The 15310-nt window shown below is 42.5% G+C and overlaps 1 long non-coding RNA gene across 1 annotated transcript; it reads left to right on the top strand.

The window, feature by feature from the left end:
• The first annotated feature begins 9930 nt into the window (after positions 1-9930).
• On the top strand, positions 9931-14619 carry LOC122547923. The gene is made up of 3 exons (XR_006311124.1): positions 9931-10189; positions 11140-11234; positions 14583-14619. It is a non-coding gene; the product is annotated as an uncharacterized LOC122547923 (long non-coding RNA).
• The last annotated feature ends 691 nt before the right edge of the window (positions 14620-15310 follow it).

The following is a 15310-nucleotide window of genomic DNA, read 5'->3' as shown; positions in this document are numbered from 1 at the left end:
CATGCTGTACATCTCTATGACTCTATGACATGGGAGACCCTCATTCAGAAGAAATCAACTTGGAGGAAGCTCCTGTCTGAAGGTATACAATTCTTTGAGAATACCTGGTGAGAAGAGGAAGTGTGAAAAAGGAACCAGAGAAATGAATGCCAGTGATTTCAAGACTAAGGACCAATTCCACCTCCCGGAAACACCTGCCAAATTTGTGATGGGAGATGTCTCTCTCGGACCAAGCTCATCACCCACACAAGGACCCACAGAACTCATGACAAGTCACATGGATTTTTTTAGGTGGACAGTCAGAATCATTAGTAAGTAATTACTCATAATAAGAATAATTTCAACTCTGGCCAAATCATTCCTCGGGGTAAATCAACTCCACCCACAGATAAGTTCCTAACTGTCCTGATTGCCACTAGACAAGTCCCACTCCAACAGGACTTTGTTTAATGGATCAGGGACATACTCTCCACCTGTCCAATTTACCAACACTTGGATTTCATTGAATGCACCGGAGGGAAATCTAAATCCTTCTCCAACAGAAGATTTTGAGTAGCTCTTGTCCCTCTTAGTATGGTGATGGTCTTGGCTGCATCATTTGAAGAAAAAGGGCTATTTGACAAAGAGGTAAAACTCTTCCCATCTCTCAGTTGCCCTCTGTATTTCTTCCACACTCACTACCTCTGGACTCTTCATTGTAGTTAAAACTACAATCAGATCCTTGACCTTTGCCTTTTGAGTTTCCTTTTCAGAAACATTTTTACAAACTCCAATAAGTCTCATGTGTGTCCCTTGCAAACTCCAGCATTCTGAACGAATGTGTCCCACCTCGTTACCATGAAAACAGCTTGGCTTTAGATTTTCATCTCCACCCTCAGTACTTTCCTTTATGATCTGATGAGGAGACCATGGGCCATTACCAGATTCTATTCCTTACCCTGGCTACTCATCTTCCGTTCATGCCCCCATTTCTTATCCTTTTCATATTTATGAGGGTGATTGAAGAAAGGTTTTAGTTTTCGGATTAACTCACAATCTTCAGCCATTGCTGTTGCCTCTCTGGCTTTTGCAACCTTTTGGTCCTCAACATGGGCTCTCATTATGGAAGGTAATGTCTTTTTAAATGTCTCAAAGAGGTTAATCTCTCTACGGAATTCATATGTGGTTTCAGCTTCCAGTGCTTGTATCCACCTGTAACAATTACTTTACTTAACCCTTTCAAATTCATTAACAGTCTCAGATGTTTCCTCAAATCTGGAACCTTTGCCCACATGCCTCAGGCGTGAGCTCACATTTAGCCAATACAGTTTTGTTTTACTGTGTCATAATTCCGAGAAACCTTCCCTTACAGTGAGGCTGTCAACTTGTTCTGCACAAGCAGTGTCTGATAGTCTTTTGCCCAATTCATTTGTCTAGCTATTTTCTCAAATGAGATGAAAAATACCTCACATCATTTTACTCCAAACATGGTAGGGCCTGTACAAACTTGAACACTTCTGTACTGAACTTCAAATTATGACTCAGATTCACCCCACCAGGACCTGCCTCAGCATCAGCATCTGACATCTCCTGTTTCAACTACGTAATTTTTAACATATATTCATGTTCCCTCACTTTTTCCTGTCTACAATTCTCATTTTAGTTTTCTCATTTCCATTTCCTGTCCTTCATATCCTTATCCCTTTTTTACATTTTTTCTGCCATCTCTAATTTCTTTGTTTTTCTGCATTCTCAAGCTGCTTTAATCATAACTCACATTTATCTTAAATAAACTCTATTTGCCACTCCTTAGCCCATTGGCCCATCTGATCAAGATCCCGTTGTACTCTGAAGTAACCTACTTTGCTCTCTACTACACCTCCAATTTTAGTGTCATCTGCAAACTTGCTAACTATACCTCCTCTGGTCACATCAAAATCATTTATATAAATAACAAAAAGAAGCAGACCCAGCACTGACCCTTGTGGCACTCCACTGGTCACAGGCCTCCAGTCTGAAAAGACACCCTCTACCACCACCCTCTTTCTTCTACCTTTGAGCCAGTTCTGTATCCAAATGGCTAGTTCTCCCTGTATTCCATGAGATCTAATCTTGCTAACCAGTCTCCCATGAGGAATCTTGCTGAACACCTTACTGAAGTCTATATCAATCATGTCCACCTCTGCTCTCTTCAATCCTCTTCATTACTTCTTCAAAAAACTCAATCAGGTTCATGAGTCATGATTTCCCACACACAAAGCCATGTTGACTTTCCCAATCAGTCCTTGCCTTTCCAAATACATGTACATCCTGTCCCTCAGGATTCCCTCCAACAACTTGCCCACCACCGACGTCAGGCTCACGGGTCTATAGTTCCCTGACTTTTCTTAATCACCTTTCTGAAATAGTGGCACCATGTTAGCCAAACTCCAGTCTTCTGGCACCTCATCCGGGACCATCAATGATCCAAATATCTCAGCAAGGGGCCTAGCAATCACTTCTCTAGCTTCCCACAGAGTTCTAGGGTTCACCTGATCAGGTCCTGGGGACTTATCCACTGTTATGCATTTCAAGACATCCATCACTTCCTCCTCTGTAATATGGACATTTTTCAAGCTGTCACAATCTATTTCCCCACATTCTATATCTTCCATGAACTTCTCCACTGATGCAAAATACTTGCTTAATATCTTCCCCCATCTCCACACATAGGCTGCCTTGCTGATCTTTGAGGGCCCTATTCTCTCCCTAGTTACCCTTTTGTCTTTAATGTATTAATAAAATTCCTTTGGATTCTTCTCAACCTTATTTGCCAAAGCTATCTCATGTCCCTGTTTTGCCCTCCTGATTTCCCTCTTAAATATACTCCTACAGCATAAATACTCTTCCAAGGATTCACTCAACCTCTACTGTCCATATCTGAAATATGCTTCCTTCTTTTTCTTAACCAAACGCCGTCCCTTTACCTACGAACATCTGCCTCCAATCAGCTTTTGAAAGTTCTTGCCTAATACCGTCAAAATTGGCCTTTCTCCAATTTAGAACTTCAACTTTTAGATCTGGTCTATCCTTTTCCATCACTACTTTAAATCTAATAGAATTATGGTCGCTGGCCCCAAAGTGCTCCCCCACTGACACCTCAGTCACCTGCCCTGCCTTATTTCCCAAGAGTAGGTCAACTTTTGCACCTTCTCGAGTAGATACATCCACATACTGAATCAGAAAATTATCTTGTACACACTTAACAAATTCCTCTTCATCTAAACCCTTAACACTATGGCAGTCCCAGTCTATGTTTGGAAAGTTAAAATCCCCTACCATAACCACCTTATTATTCTTCGAGAAACATCCATACAAATTTGTTTCTTAATTTCCTGCTAACTATTGGGCATGTCTATAATAGAATCTCAATAAAGTGATCATCACTTTCTTATTTCTCAGTTTCACCCAAATAACTTTCCTGGATGTATTCCCAGGAACATCCTCCCTAAGTATAGAAGTAATGCTATCCCTTATCAAAAACCCACTCACTATCCTCTCTTGCCCTCCTTTCTATCCTTCCTATAGCTTTTGTATCCTAGAGCATTAAGCTGCCAATCCTTCCCTGAGCCATGTCTCTGTAATTGCTATGATATTACAGTCCCAGGTTCCTAACCATGCCCTGAGTTCATCTGCCTGCCCTGACAGTTTGACTCACTTCTGTTCTCAACTGTACCAGTCTCAGATTGATCTCTTTCCTCACTATCTCCCTGGGTCCCACCCTCTCACCTTATTTCCTCCTGAGGAGCTCTAGCAAATCTCCCTGCCAGTATATTAGCCCCCTTCCAAATCCTTCTTGTGCAGGTCACCTCTACCCCACAAGAGATTCCAATGATCCAAAAATGTGAGCCCTCTCCCCTGCACCAGCTCCTCAGCCATGAATTCTTCTGCTCTATCTTCCTATTCCTACCCTCACCAGCTCTTAGCACCGGGAGTAATCCAGATATTACTACCCTCGAGAACCTCCTTTTTAAATTCCTGCCTAACTTTCTATATTCTCCCTTCAGAATCTCATCCTTTTCTCTCCTTTGTTATTGGTTTCAATGTGTAAAACAACCTCCTGCTGGTCCCTCTCCCCTTTGAGAACATTCCACAACCTCTCCAAGATATCCTTGATCCTGACACCAGGGGGGCAACACAACATTCTGATTTCTTGCTGTTAGCCGCAGGAACGTCTGTCTGTGCCTCTGACTAGACAGTCCCCTATCACAATCGATCACTTCAAATCTGACATACCCCAAATTACATTAGATACATTTTTAGTACCAGAAACTTGGTTGTTCATACTACATTCCCCTGAGAGTCCATCACCCCTCAAATTTTCCAAAACAACATACTTGTTTGAGATGGGAATAGCCACAGGAAACTCCTGCACTACCTGCCCACCCCTCCTACCTTTCCTGGAATTAACCCACCTACCTGACTGTATCTGCGGCTTTTCTTCCTTCCTATAACTGCCATCCATCACATCCCCAAGCTCCTGTAAATTCTTCATTGCCTCTAACTGCCGCTCTAACCGATCCATGCAATTTGTTAGAATTCGCAGGCAAAGGTACTTCCTGCAGAAATAATCATCAGTAACATGGAAACTCTGCCTAAACTCCCACATCCAACAGGAAGAGCACAACACTCTACTAAAGGCCATCTTTGCTCCTTCACAATCGACAGACTCAGAAACTAGCACCATCTTATTGCTCTAAAAAAAGTCACTGCTCTAGGCTAAATTAATACTACTGGTTTGTAGTTTTAAAATTTAATCGAGACAGATCTCAATAAGACATATAATCAAGAAAGAACCCACTCTACTCACTATTGTACATTTACAGCAAGGTTATACTTAAAAATGATGCACTTACATGTTCCTGTGCTGTGAGCTCTCCCACACAGGTTCCTCCAAGGTCAGCTGTGAATTTTGCTGTTAATTCATTTTTCCTAGACGCAGTCCGATGTCCAGAGATACCTGAACTCAAACAGTAAAGTTAAAAATCACAGGACACCAGGTTATAGTCCATCAGGTTTATTTGGAAGCACTAGCTTTCAGAGCACTGCTCCTTCACCGCCTGATTTATAGGATCAAGGAAAACCCTAAGGCCTTCTATAGGTATATCAGGAATGAAAGAATGACTAGAATAAGATAAGGGTCAATCAAAGATAATAGTGGGAAGTTATGTGTGGAATCTGAGGACAGAAGGGAAGCGCTTAATGAATACTTTTCGTCAGTATTCACATTGGAAAAGGGCAATGTTGGTGAGAATACAGTGATACAGGATACTAGATTAGATGTGATCGTGGTTGACAAAGAAGACATTTTAGCAATTTTGGAAGATCTGAAAATAGATAAGACCCCAGGGCCGGATGGGAGTTATCCTCGGATTCTCTGGGAAGCCAGGGTAGAGATTGCAGAGCCTTTGACTTTGATCTTTATGTCATCATTGTCGACAGGTGTAGTGCCAGAAGATTGAAGGACAGCAAATGTCGTTCCCTTATTTAAGAAGGGGAGTCGGGACAATCCTGGTAATTATAGGCTAGTGAGCCGTACTTCGGTTGTGGGTAAGGTGTTGGAAAAGGTTAGAAGAGATAAGATTTATAATCAGCCGGAAACGAATAATTTGATTTGGGATAGTCAACACGGTTTTGTGAAGGGCAGATTGTGCCTCACTAATCTTATTGAGTTCTTCGAGAAGATGACAAAACAGGTGGATGAATGTAAAGCAGTTGGTGTGGTGTATAGAGATTCAGTAAGGTGTTTGATAAGATGCCACATGGTTGGCTGTTGCACTTAATCAAGACGTATAAGATAATCAGAGGGTTAGATAGGGTGGACAGGGAAAGCCTTTTTCCTTGCTTGGTGAAGGCTAACACAAGGGGACATAGCTTTAAATCGGGGGGTGTTAGTTTTAGGACAGATATCAGGGGTAGAGTTTTTTTTACTCAGTAGTAGGGCATGGAATGGCTTGCTTGCAACAATAGTATACTCATGGATGGTAAGGGCATTAAAATGGGCATTGGACATACATATGGATAATAATGGAACGGTGCAGGTTAGATGGGCATCAGATGAATTTCACAGGTCAGTGCAACATAGAGGGCCAAAGGACCTAAGCTGCGCTGTAACATTCTATGTTCTAAAACAGCATATAAAACAATAATTGCTGCTCCTGGAATTCAAGGAAATCACCTCCAATATCTAGTGCTAAATAATTATGAATAACTGACATATAACTTCACTTGTTAAAACTTTAAGCACCTTACAAAACTCCCCTCTATACACACATACAGCCAGACACAAATCAACATTGGTGTTATGGGTGTAGTGCAGTTTAGTGGTCCTGCCTTGGGATGTTTAACCTGCAGAGAGAAAGAAAACACCTTCTTTTCCAGACATCTGAAAGCTTCAGGCTATCTCCTTCACTTCCACAAGCTGCCCCCCTCTCCCTGAGTCACTGACTCATTGAGAACAACAGCAGAGAGTAAAGGCCCTCCAGTCTATCGAGTCCATGTCGGTCAAAAACAACCATCTAGGATATGGAACATTACAGCGCAGTACAGGCCCTTTGGCCCTCGATGTTGCGCTGACCTGCAAAATTAATCTGATGCCCATCTAACCTACACCGTTCCATTATTATTCATATCTATGTGCAGTGCCCATTTAAATGTCCTTAACATCAGCAAGTCTACTACTGTTGCAGGCAGGCCATTCCACGCTCCTACTATTCTCTGAGTAAAGAAACAACCTCTGACACTTGTCCTAAATCTATCACTCTCAATTTAAAGCTATGTCCCCTTGTGTTGGCCTTCACCATCCGAGGAAAAAGGCTCTCACTATCCACCCTATCTAACCCTATTATTATCTTATATGACTCGATTAAGTCACCTTTCAACCTTCTCTCAAACGAAAATAGCCTCAGCCTTTTCTCATAAGACTTTCCTTCCAAACCAGGAAATATCCTAGTAAATCTCCTCTGAACCCTTTCCAAAACTTCCACATCCTTCCGATAATGCGGTGACCAGAACTGCACACAATACTCCAGGTGCAGCCAAATTCTAATCCCATTTCCCAGCACGTCACCCAGAGTCTTGTATACCTTGGCACTGCAGATGTTCACATCTGTACTCCTTCAATGTTGTGAGGGTTTCTGCCTCTACCACCCTTACAGGCAGTGAGCTCCACACTCCCACCACCTTTTGGGTGAAAAAAGCTTTTCCTCACATCCCTTCTAAACCTCCTGCCCCCGGTCATCAAAAGGAAATACTATCTACTCTGTTTATGCCCTTTATAATTTCATACCTATCTTAAAGTTGTTGGCAGGGGCAGAAGGTCTTTGTCATTGATTGGTCACCACTTCACAGACTCCCAGCAACTTGGTGCTGGCTGAACCTTCTTTTGGACACAGTTCATCTGCAACTAACCCCCATTTACTGGTTGGACAAAAAAACATGTAAACAGCAACGACAGGAAGTGCTGGTAAAAGGTGCAGCAGTCCTTGGTTTTTAAAACCCCCTCCTCCCATTTCAATTCACAATCAAAATCAACAGAACAAACAAAATAGGTACAGTCTATACAATATATACTCGCTGTTGCTCATGCATGACCACATTCACACACACGCACAGACTTACTGTCACACTCTCATATCACACTCTTATTCACATAGTTACTCACTCTCAGACACACACAGATAGACATACACACGCGCACACAGACTGTTGCTCTGACACAGTCTGTCATGCTCTCACATACTTATTCTCACACTGTCACATGTTCTCACACATTTCCACACGCTCTCACACATACTCTCAGACACACTCTCAGACACACTCTCACTCTCTCCCTCACTCTCACACACTCCCATTCAATTATAGGTGCGAAATTCCACAAGGAGGTTGATTTAGTTTGTTCTGTTGGCAGTTTCTAAAATTAACTTATGCATCATGTGATCTGTACCAGTCACAGCCAATACCATTTTAAATTAATTTTGCAAGTTCTGAAGAAAGGTCACTGGACCCGAAATATTAAATTTGCTTTCTCTTCACTGATAGTGCCAGAGTTTCTCTAGCAATTTCTGATTTTGTTTCCATTTCACAGTTAATAAAGAAAGTATAGTTTTGTTTTAAACAACTGATGGTCCCTTTCATATCTTATTGTTGACAATTTTGAACAGTCCTGGGTTGGAGCAGGTGGTGTGATACTGAGGTTGTCTGTGCTGTTAGTGAATGTTGCTTCTCAGTGAAGGGAAATGGATCTGAGAAGTTGCAGATCAAATCCTCGTAGTTACAGCCTGAGTTCTGAGTGAGCTCAGAGGAATTCCTAAAAGGTAAATTAGCTCCCCAAAATATTTCTGCATTTGTCTCTTATATTGCAGGGAAAGTGGTGGTGCCTTCAACAAAAAGAATATATTGTAACTCAGGCAAAACAGATTCCTATTCAATCCTGTAACCCTTGCCCCTGACACCGCTCTTATTCTTACCCTTAAACCTTGAGTTTTCCGGTTTTTGCCCCTTGCCTCCCTCCCATTGTACAGCTATTAATGTTGAAGGAGGTTGCTTTCTCTCCAAAGGTAATTAATGTTTGCTCTGCGAGATTATCATGGGCACGAGACGTAACCCCCAGCCTGTGATCTCAGGGATCCTCCAGGTCACTTTGAGACATTTGTGTTCTGATCCTGAGTTGAGGAAAGTCATTCAACTTTAACTTAGCAGTTTATTTAATGTTACTTCATGGTCAGACACTTTTTGTCATTTATATAAATGATTTGGATGCGAGCATAAGAGGTACAGTTAGTAAATATGCAGATGACACCAAAATTGGAAGTGCAGTGGATAGCATAGAAGGTTACCTCAGAGTACAATGGGATCTTGATCAGATGGGCCAATGGGCTGAGGAGTGGCAGATGGAGATTAATTTAGATAAGTGTGAGGTGCTGCATTTTCAGATGACAAATCAGGGCAGGACGTATACACTTAATGGTAAGGTCCTGGGGAGTGTTACCTGAACAAAGAGACATTGGGGTCATGCTCATTGTTCCATGGATGTGGAGTTGCAAGTAGATAGGGTAGTAAAGAAGGCATTTGGCACGCTTGCCTTGATTGGTCAGTACATTGAGTATAGGAGTTGGGAGATCATGTTGCAGCTGTACAGGAAAATGGTTAGGGCCCTTTTGGAATATTGAGTGCAATTCTGGTCTCCCTGCTCAGTGGTTAGCACTACTGCCTCACAGCACCATGGACCCAGGTTCGATTCCAGCCTTGGGCGACTGTCTGCGTGGAGTTTACACACTCTCCCCATGTCTGCGTGGGTTTCCTCCGGGTGCTCCGGTTTCCTCCCACAGTCCAAAGATGTGCAGGTCAGGTGAATTGGCCATACTAAATTGCCCGTAGCGCAAGGTGCATTAGTCAGAGGGAAATGGGTCTGGGTGGGTTATTCTTTGGATGGTCGGTGTGGACTTGTTGGGCCCAATGGCCTGTTTCCACACTGTAGGGAATCTAATCAAAAGACTGGAGCTGTTTTCCCTTGAACACCAGAGGCTGGGGGATGACATAATAGAAGTTTATAAAATCACGAGGGGCATGGATAGAGTGAATAGTCAATGTCTTATCCCCAGAGTAGGGAATTACAAAACTAGAGGGCATTGATTTAAGATGAGAGGGGAAAGATTTAAAAAGGACCTAAGGAGCAATGTTTTCATGCAGATGGTTAGGTGTATGGAATGAGCTGCCAGAGGAGGTGATGGAGATAGGTACAATGACAATATTTAAGACATCTGGATGGGTATATGAATATGGGCCAAATGCTGGCAAATGTGACAAAATTAATTTAGAATATCTGGTTGGCATGGACGAGTTGGACCGAAGAGTCTGTTTCCATGCTGTCCATCTCTATGACTTTATGACATAGAGAGGGCAGCTCTCAGTTTAGATTTTAAAAATTCTATCCACTAATTGTTCAGGATTTCTGTTTTCGTTCATTGGATTATTAATATTTCTAATAATTATCTTTTGTGCTCACTCCAATGCTAACTTATTTTCAGGACAAAGAATGAAGACTTGACTTTGGAACAGTTCAGAGGAGCCACAGAGGTCCTGTGGCAGAGAAGGAAGATCGGTCAAATATCTCCAGAAATGTCTTCCAAAGTCAGGGCACTTATCAAATCCTTCGACAGCTTGCAGCCAGGTATTGTGATTATCTGTTCATATTCCCAGACAGAGTGTGTATGGGTGAGATTTTCTCATCTGTGCAAAATATATCAACTGTTTATCACTAAGATAGCTAGTTATGTTAATTATGACTAGTTTGGCTGTAATTTGCCAGCTTAATATCTGTGGCTATAGTGGATTCCTGCTCAACGACTAGATTTAACAAATAAATTATTGAACAACAGAACTAATGAAGATATGTTGACCAATAATTTGTTCCAAAGATATTAATAGTTGTTGTATATATCATAGCTATGAGTCTTCCATTCCCCCTCTCTTTTCCCCCAATCACTTTCTCATCCACTTTTACCCCCTCCCCCACTTGCCCTCTCTTCCTCACTTTCTCCCTCTCTTCTCTATTACCATCATTTTCCCTCTCTTCCCCGATTTGCCTTCTCTTTCCCCATTCACCCTCAGTTCCTCACTTTCTTTCACTTTACCCTCTATCTTCTTCCTTACCTTCTCTTTCCCCCATTCACCCTCTTTCCCCGATCTGCCCTCTCTCTTCCATCCATTTGCTCTCTCTTTTCCCCTCCTCTTCTTCCCTCACCCTCTCTTCCCCTCCTTTTACCTTTTTTCCCCCAATTCACCCTCTCCAAATCAGCTCACTCTCCTGTACTCCTGCTCTCCTTATTCCCTAAATCCACATCTCTCTATTTTTGGGCACTGTCTCTCTATTACTCTTGGTGGGCATTTTTCTGTCCCTAAATTTCTCACTTTTTTCTCCTCCTGTACCTGTCACTCTCAGTGATTCCTTCCTGTCGCACCTTATTTTCCGCCATGTTGACGCAGCCAGTGGTTTGCAATGAGAGGCACTTTGGGTGATTGATTCCCATGACCCTTATGCCAAAAAAGTCATGTTTTGGGCTGTGGGTGAATTGTCCTAGGGGCTGTGTTCCAATCTTTCAGTGAATATATATCTTGCAGAAGCAGGCGGTGGTTTCTCGTCACACATTCGGACCGGTGATTGAAGTTTCCTCATTGGCAAGATCCCTCCTGCTGTTGCTGTGTCACCCATACAGGTGGGCCTCAGTATGACTGACTTACACCAGAATTCCCAAATCCCAGGGTTCCTGCTCACACACTGGGAACAAATTTCAGAAGCTCAGCAGGTCTGCAGCATCTGTGGAGAGAAATCAAAGTTAATGTTTTAGGTTGAGTGACCTGAAAAAAAGCCCTGAAGAATGGTCACCAGACTCGAACTGGTAACTCTGATTTCTCTCCACAGATGCTGCCAGACCTGCTGAGCATTTTCAGCAAATTCTGTTTTTGTTTCTGATTTACAGCACCTGCAGTTTTTTCAGTTTATTCTGGTGACAAATCTCCTGGTGATGGAGGAGCTGGACGTTAGCTCACTCGATTATACTCTAACTACAAGGTGTTCCATATCGTACATTGGACTTCTCAAAACGTTAATGATTGCTTAAAGATGGCTACGTTTAGATCTTGTCTACTGATATCTTCCAGAGCAGGGTGGTGAACCTGGTAATTAACCTGACTGTTAATCCAAGCTGAGTGAAATCCTGGCTGAGGGCATTTTGATGTTAACTGTGACTGCTCTGGTTTTGTTACTGTTTGAATGTTGCTCCACTAGCTGCTCAGAATAAAGACTTGAGGCTGAAGGATTGCCTCTGATCTTACACTTGTCACTTTCTTCATGAGGTTTTGATACATCAAGAAGTTACAGTTGGGACAGATTAATTGGAATGTGATTAAAATGGTTCACAGAATTTGAGGAAGTGCCAACTGCAAAATATTGCAGATGCAGGCAAAGTGAAATAAAAATAGAAAATTCTCAGCAGCATTGTTGGAGAGTGATACAGAGTTCATGTTTCTGATCTGTGACTTTTCGTAAGAGCTGGAAAGAATTATTGTGTTTTATAGCTCAGAAAGAGGCCCTTCAGTCCATCGTGTCCAGTTGCCAAACTTCCATCTACTCTAATCCTATTTTCCAGCACTTTGCCAGTGTCCTTGAATGTTATGTTATTTCAAGTGTTATTCTGAATAGAGTTAAAAATCACACAACACCAGGTTATAGTCCGACAGGTTTAGTTGGAAGCACTAGCTTTTGGAGCGCCGCTCCTTCATCAGGTGGTTGTGATCTGAATAGCTCTTACATTTCTTGAGGCTTGCTGCCTCAGCCCTTCTTTCAGATAGTGAGTTGCAGATACTAGACACTCTGGCTGTAGACCTTTTCCTTAAATTCTCTCTAAACTTTCTTCTTCTGATCTTAAAACTGTGTCCCTGGTTATTGACCCCTCTACTCAGTGGAAAGGTTTCTCTCTATCCACTCTATCCGTGGCCCTCAGCACTTTGTACACCTCAATCAGACCCCACTCAGTCTTCTCTCCTCAAAACGTTCGATATGTAACAGATTTTAGAAAATACAGCGAGATATAAAGGAAGAAAAGCATTGTGGGAGGGTGGATAGCAGGAAAGATTAAGTAAATGGTGTATGGGATGGTGTAAGACCATACAAGATTTTAGCGGGACAAGTAAAGAAATCAGTATTGAGCTGAGGTCACACCTGCAATCAGAAATTTGTCTGTACAAAGGCTGCCTGACCTGCTAAGAAATTCCAGTAATTCTCTAGAGGATTTAGGGCAAAAGGGGAAAGATTTAAAAGGGACTTAAGTGGCAACTTTTTCACGCAGAGTTGGTGTGTGTATGGAATGAGCTGCCAGAGGAAGTGGTGGAGGCTGGTACAATTACAGCATTTAAACGGCATCTGGATGGGTATATGAATAGGAAGGGTTTAGAAGGATATGGGCCAAGTGCTGGCAAATAGGACTAGATTAGGTTATGGATTCCTGGTCAACATGGACAAGTTGGACAGAAAGGTCTGTTTCAATGCTATACTTCCCTGTGACTCTATGTAAGGAATGAATGAAAAGTTGAAAATGTGAAACAGCGGTATCTGTATGAGGGAGAGCAATGGTTATGATATGAAGCTTGAACTGAATCTTAAGACTGAAGATTTGTTAAAAGCCAAACATAAAGATGATTTGTTGTTTCTCATAATAGTGACAACATAAGAGAGAGTGGGGCAGAGAGTCTGTAATAATGACTGAGGGTCTGTACTCTGTAATAGTGATGGAGGGTCTATATTCTCTATTAGAAAGTGACTGGGTTTCTATATTCTGTAAAAGTGACTGAGGTTCTGGAAGCATGTAATCAGTGGAGTGCCGCAAGGATTGGTGCTGGGTCCATTACTTTTCATTATTTAGAGACACGATTTGTATGTGAGTATAGGTGATAAAGTTAACAAGTTTGCAGATGACACCAAAATTAGAGGTGTAGTGGACAGCGAAGAAGGTTACCTCAGATTACAACAGGATCTTGACCAGATGGGACAATGGGCTGAGAAGTGGCAGATGGAGTTTAATTCAGATAAATGCGAGATGCTGCATTGTGGGAAAGCAAATCTTAGCAGGACTTATACACTTAATGGTAAGGTCCTAGGGAGTGTTGGTGAACAAAGAGACCTTGGAGTGCAGGTTCATAGCTCCTTGAAAGTGGAGTCGCGGGTAGATAGGATAGTGTAGAAGGCTTTTGGTATGCTTTCCTTTATTGGTCAGAGTATTGAGTACAGGAGTTGGAAGGTCATGTTGCGGCTGTACAGGACATTGGTTAGGCCACTGTTGGAATATTGGGTGCAATTCTGGTCTCCTTCCTATCGGAAAGATGTTGTGAAACTTGAAATGGTTCAGAAAAGATTTACAAGGATGTTGCCAGGGTTGGAGGATTTGAGCTATAGGGAGAGGCTGAACAGGCTGGGGCTGTTTTCCCTGGAGCATTGAAGGCTGAGGGGTGACCTTATAGAGGTTTATAAAATCATGAGGATCATGGATAGGATAAATGGACAAAGTCTTTTCCCTGGGGTCGGGGAGGCCAGAACTAGAGGGCATAGGTTTAGGATGCAAGGGGAAAGATATAAAAGAGACCTAAGGTGCATTTTTTTCACACAGAGGGTGGTACGTGTATGGAATGAGCTGCCAGAGGAAGTGGTGGAGGCTGGTACAGTTACAACATTTAAACAACATTTGGGTATATGAATAGGAAGGGTTTGGAGGGATATGGGCCGGGTGCTGGCAGGTGGAACAAGATTAGGTTGGGATATCTGGTCGGCATGGACAGGTCGGACTGAAGAGTCTGTTTCTATGCTGTACATTTCTATGACTCTATGACTATGAACTGGGGATATGTACTTTGTAATAGTGGTAGAGGGTCTATATTCTTAATAGGCAGTGACAAAAGGCCAGTGTGCTGTAACATAAACACCCAGTGAATTTCACTAATACTACTTAAAGGGCTGTGAATTCCACATCACAGGAAATTCATCAACATAACATTTTCTTTTAACCTTACAGCGACATTTGACCTCAGGACCCTCAGGCATTGCCAGACCCATCATTCAAAAGCGTGAAACCCGATCCAAACAGTCACTTTCAGGTAGCATGAGCTGTTGATTGACTAGAGTAATTCATTGATTTGTCATTCCATTTATTGCAGAATGTGTTAAGAACTGAAGTATATCGGTAGATCAAAATCAAGAGCACTCCAAATCCTGATTCTCAATTCAGAGATAATTCTAAATGTATTTTCCGTTGAAAAAGATCACTCTCATTGGGATACAGTTCCTGAAGGTGCTGACTCTCACCAGGATACAGTTCCTGAAGGTGCTGACTGTCACTGGGATACAGTTCCTGAAGGGGCTGTCTCTCACTGGGATACACTTCCTGAAGGGGCTGTCTTTCACTGTGATACAGTTCCTGAAGGGGCTGTCTATCACTGGTATACAGTTCCTGAAGGGGCTGTCTCTCACTGGGAGACAGTTCCTGAGGGTGCTGACTCTCACTGGGATAATGTTCCTGAAGGGGCTGTCTATCACTGGTATACAGTTCCTGAAGGGGCTGTCTCTCACTGGGAGACAGTTCCCAAAGGGGCTATCTCTCACTGGGATACAGTTCCTGAAGGTGCTGATTCTCACTGGGATACAGTTCCTGAAGGTGCTGACTCTCACTGGGATCCAGTTCCTGAAGGGGCTGACTCACACTGGGATACAGTTCCTGAAGGGGCTGACTGTCACAGGGAAACA

The sequence above is a fragment of the Chiloscyllium plagiosum genome, unplaced genomic scaffold, assembly GCF_004010195.1.
Source record: "Chiloscyllium plagiosum isolate BGI_BamShark_2017 unplaced genomic scaffold, ASM401019v2 scaf_4728, whole genome shotgun sequence".
Classification (NCBI taxonomy): domain Eukaryota; kingdom Metazoa; phylum Chordata; class Chondrichthyes; order Orectolobiformes; family Hemiscylliidae; genus Chiloscyllium; species Chiloscyllium plagiosum.
The sequence above is the reverse complement of the archived record's forward strand: the minus strand, read 5'-3'. Positions and strand labels throughout refer to the sequence as shown.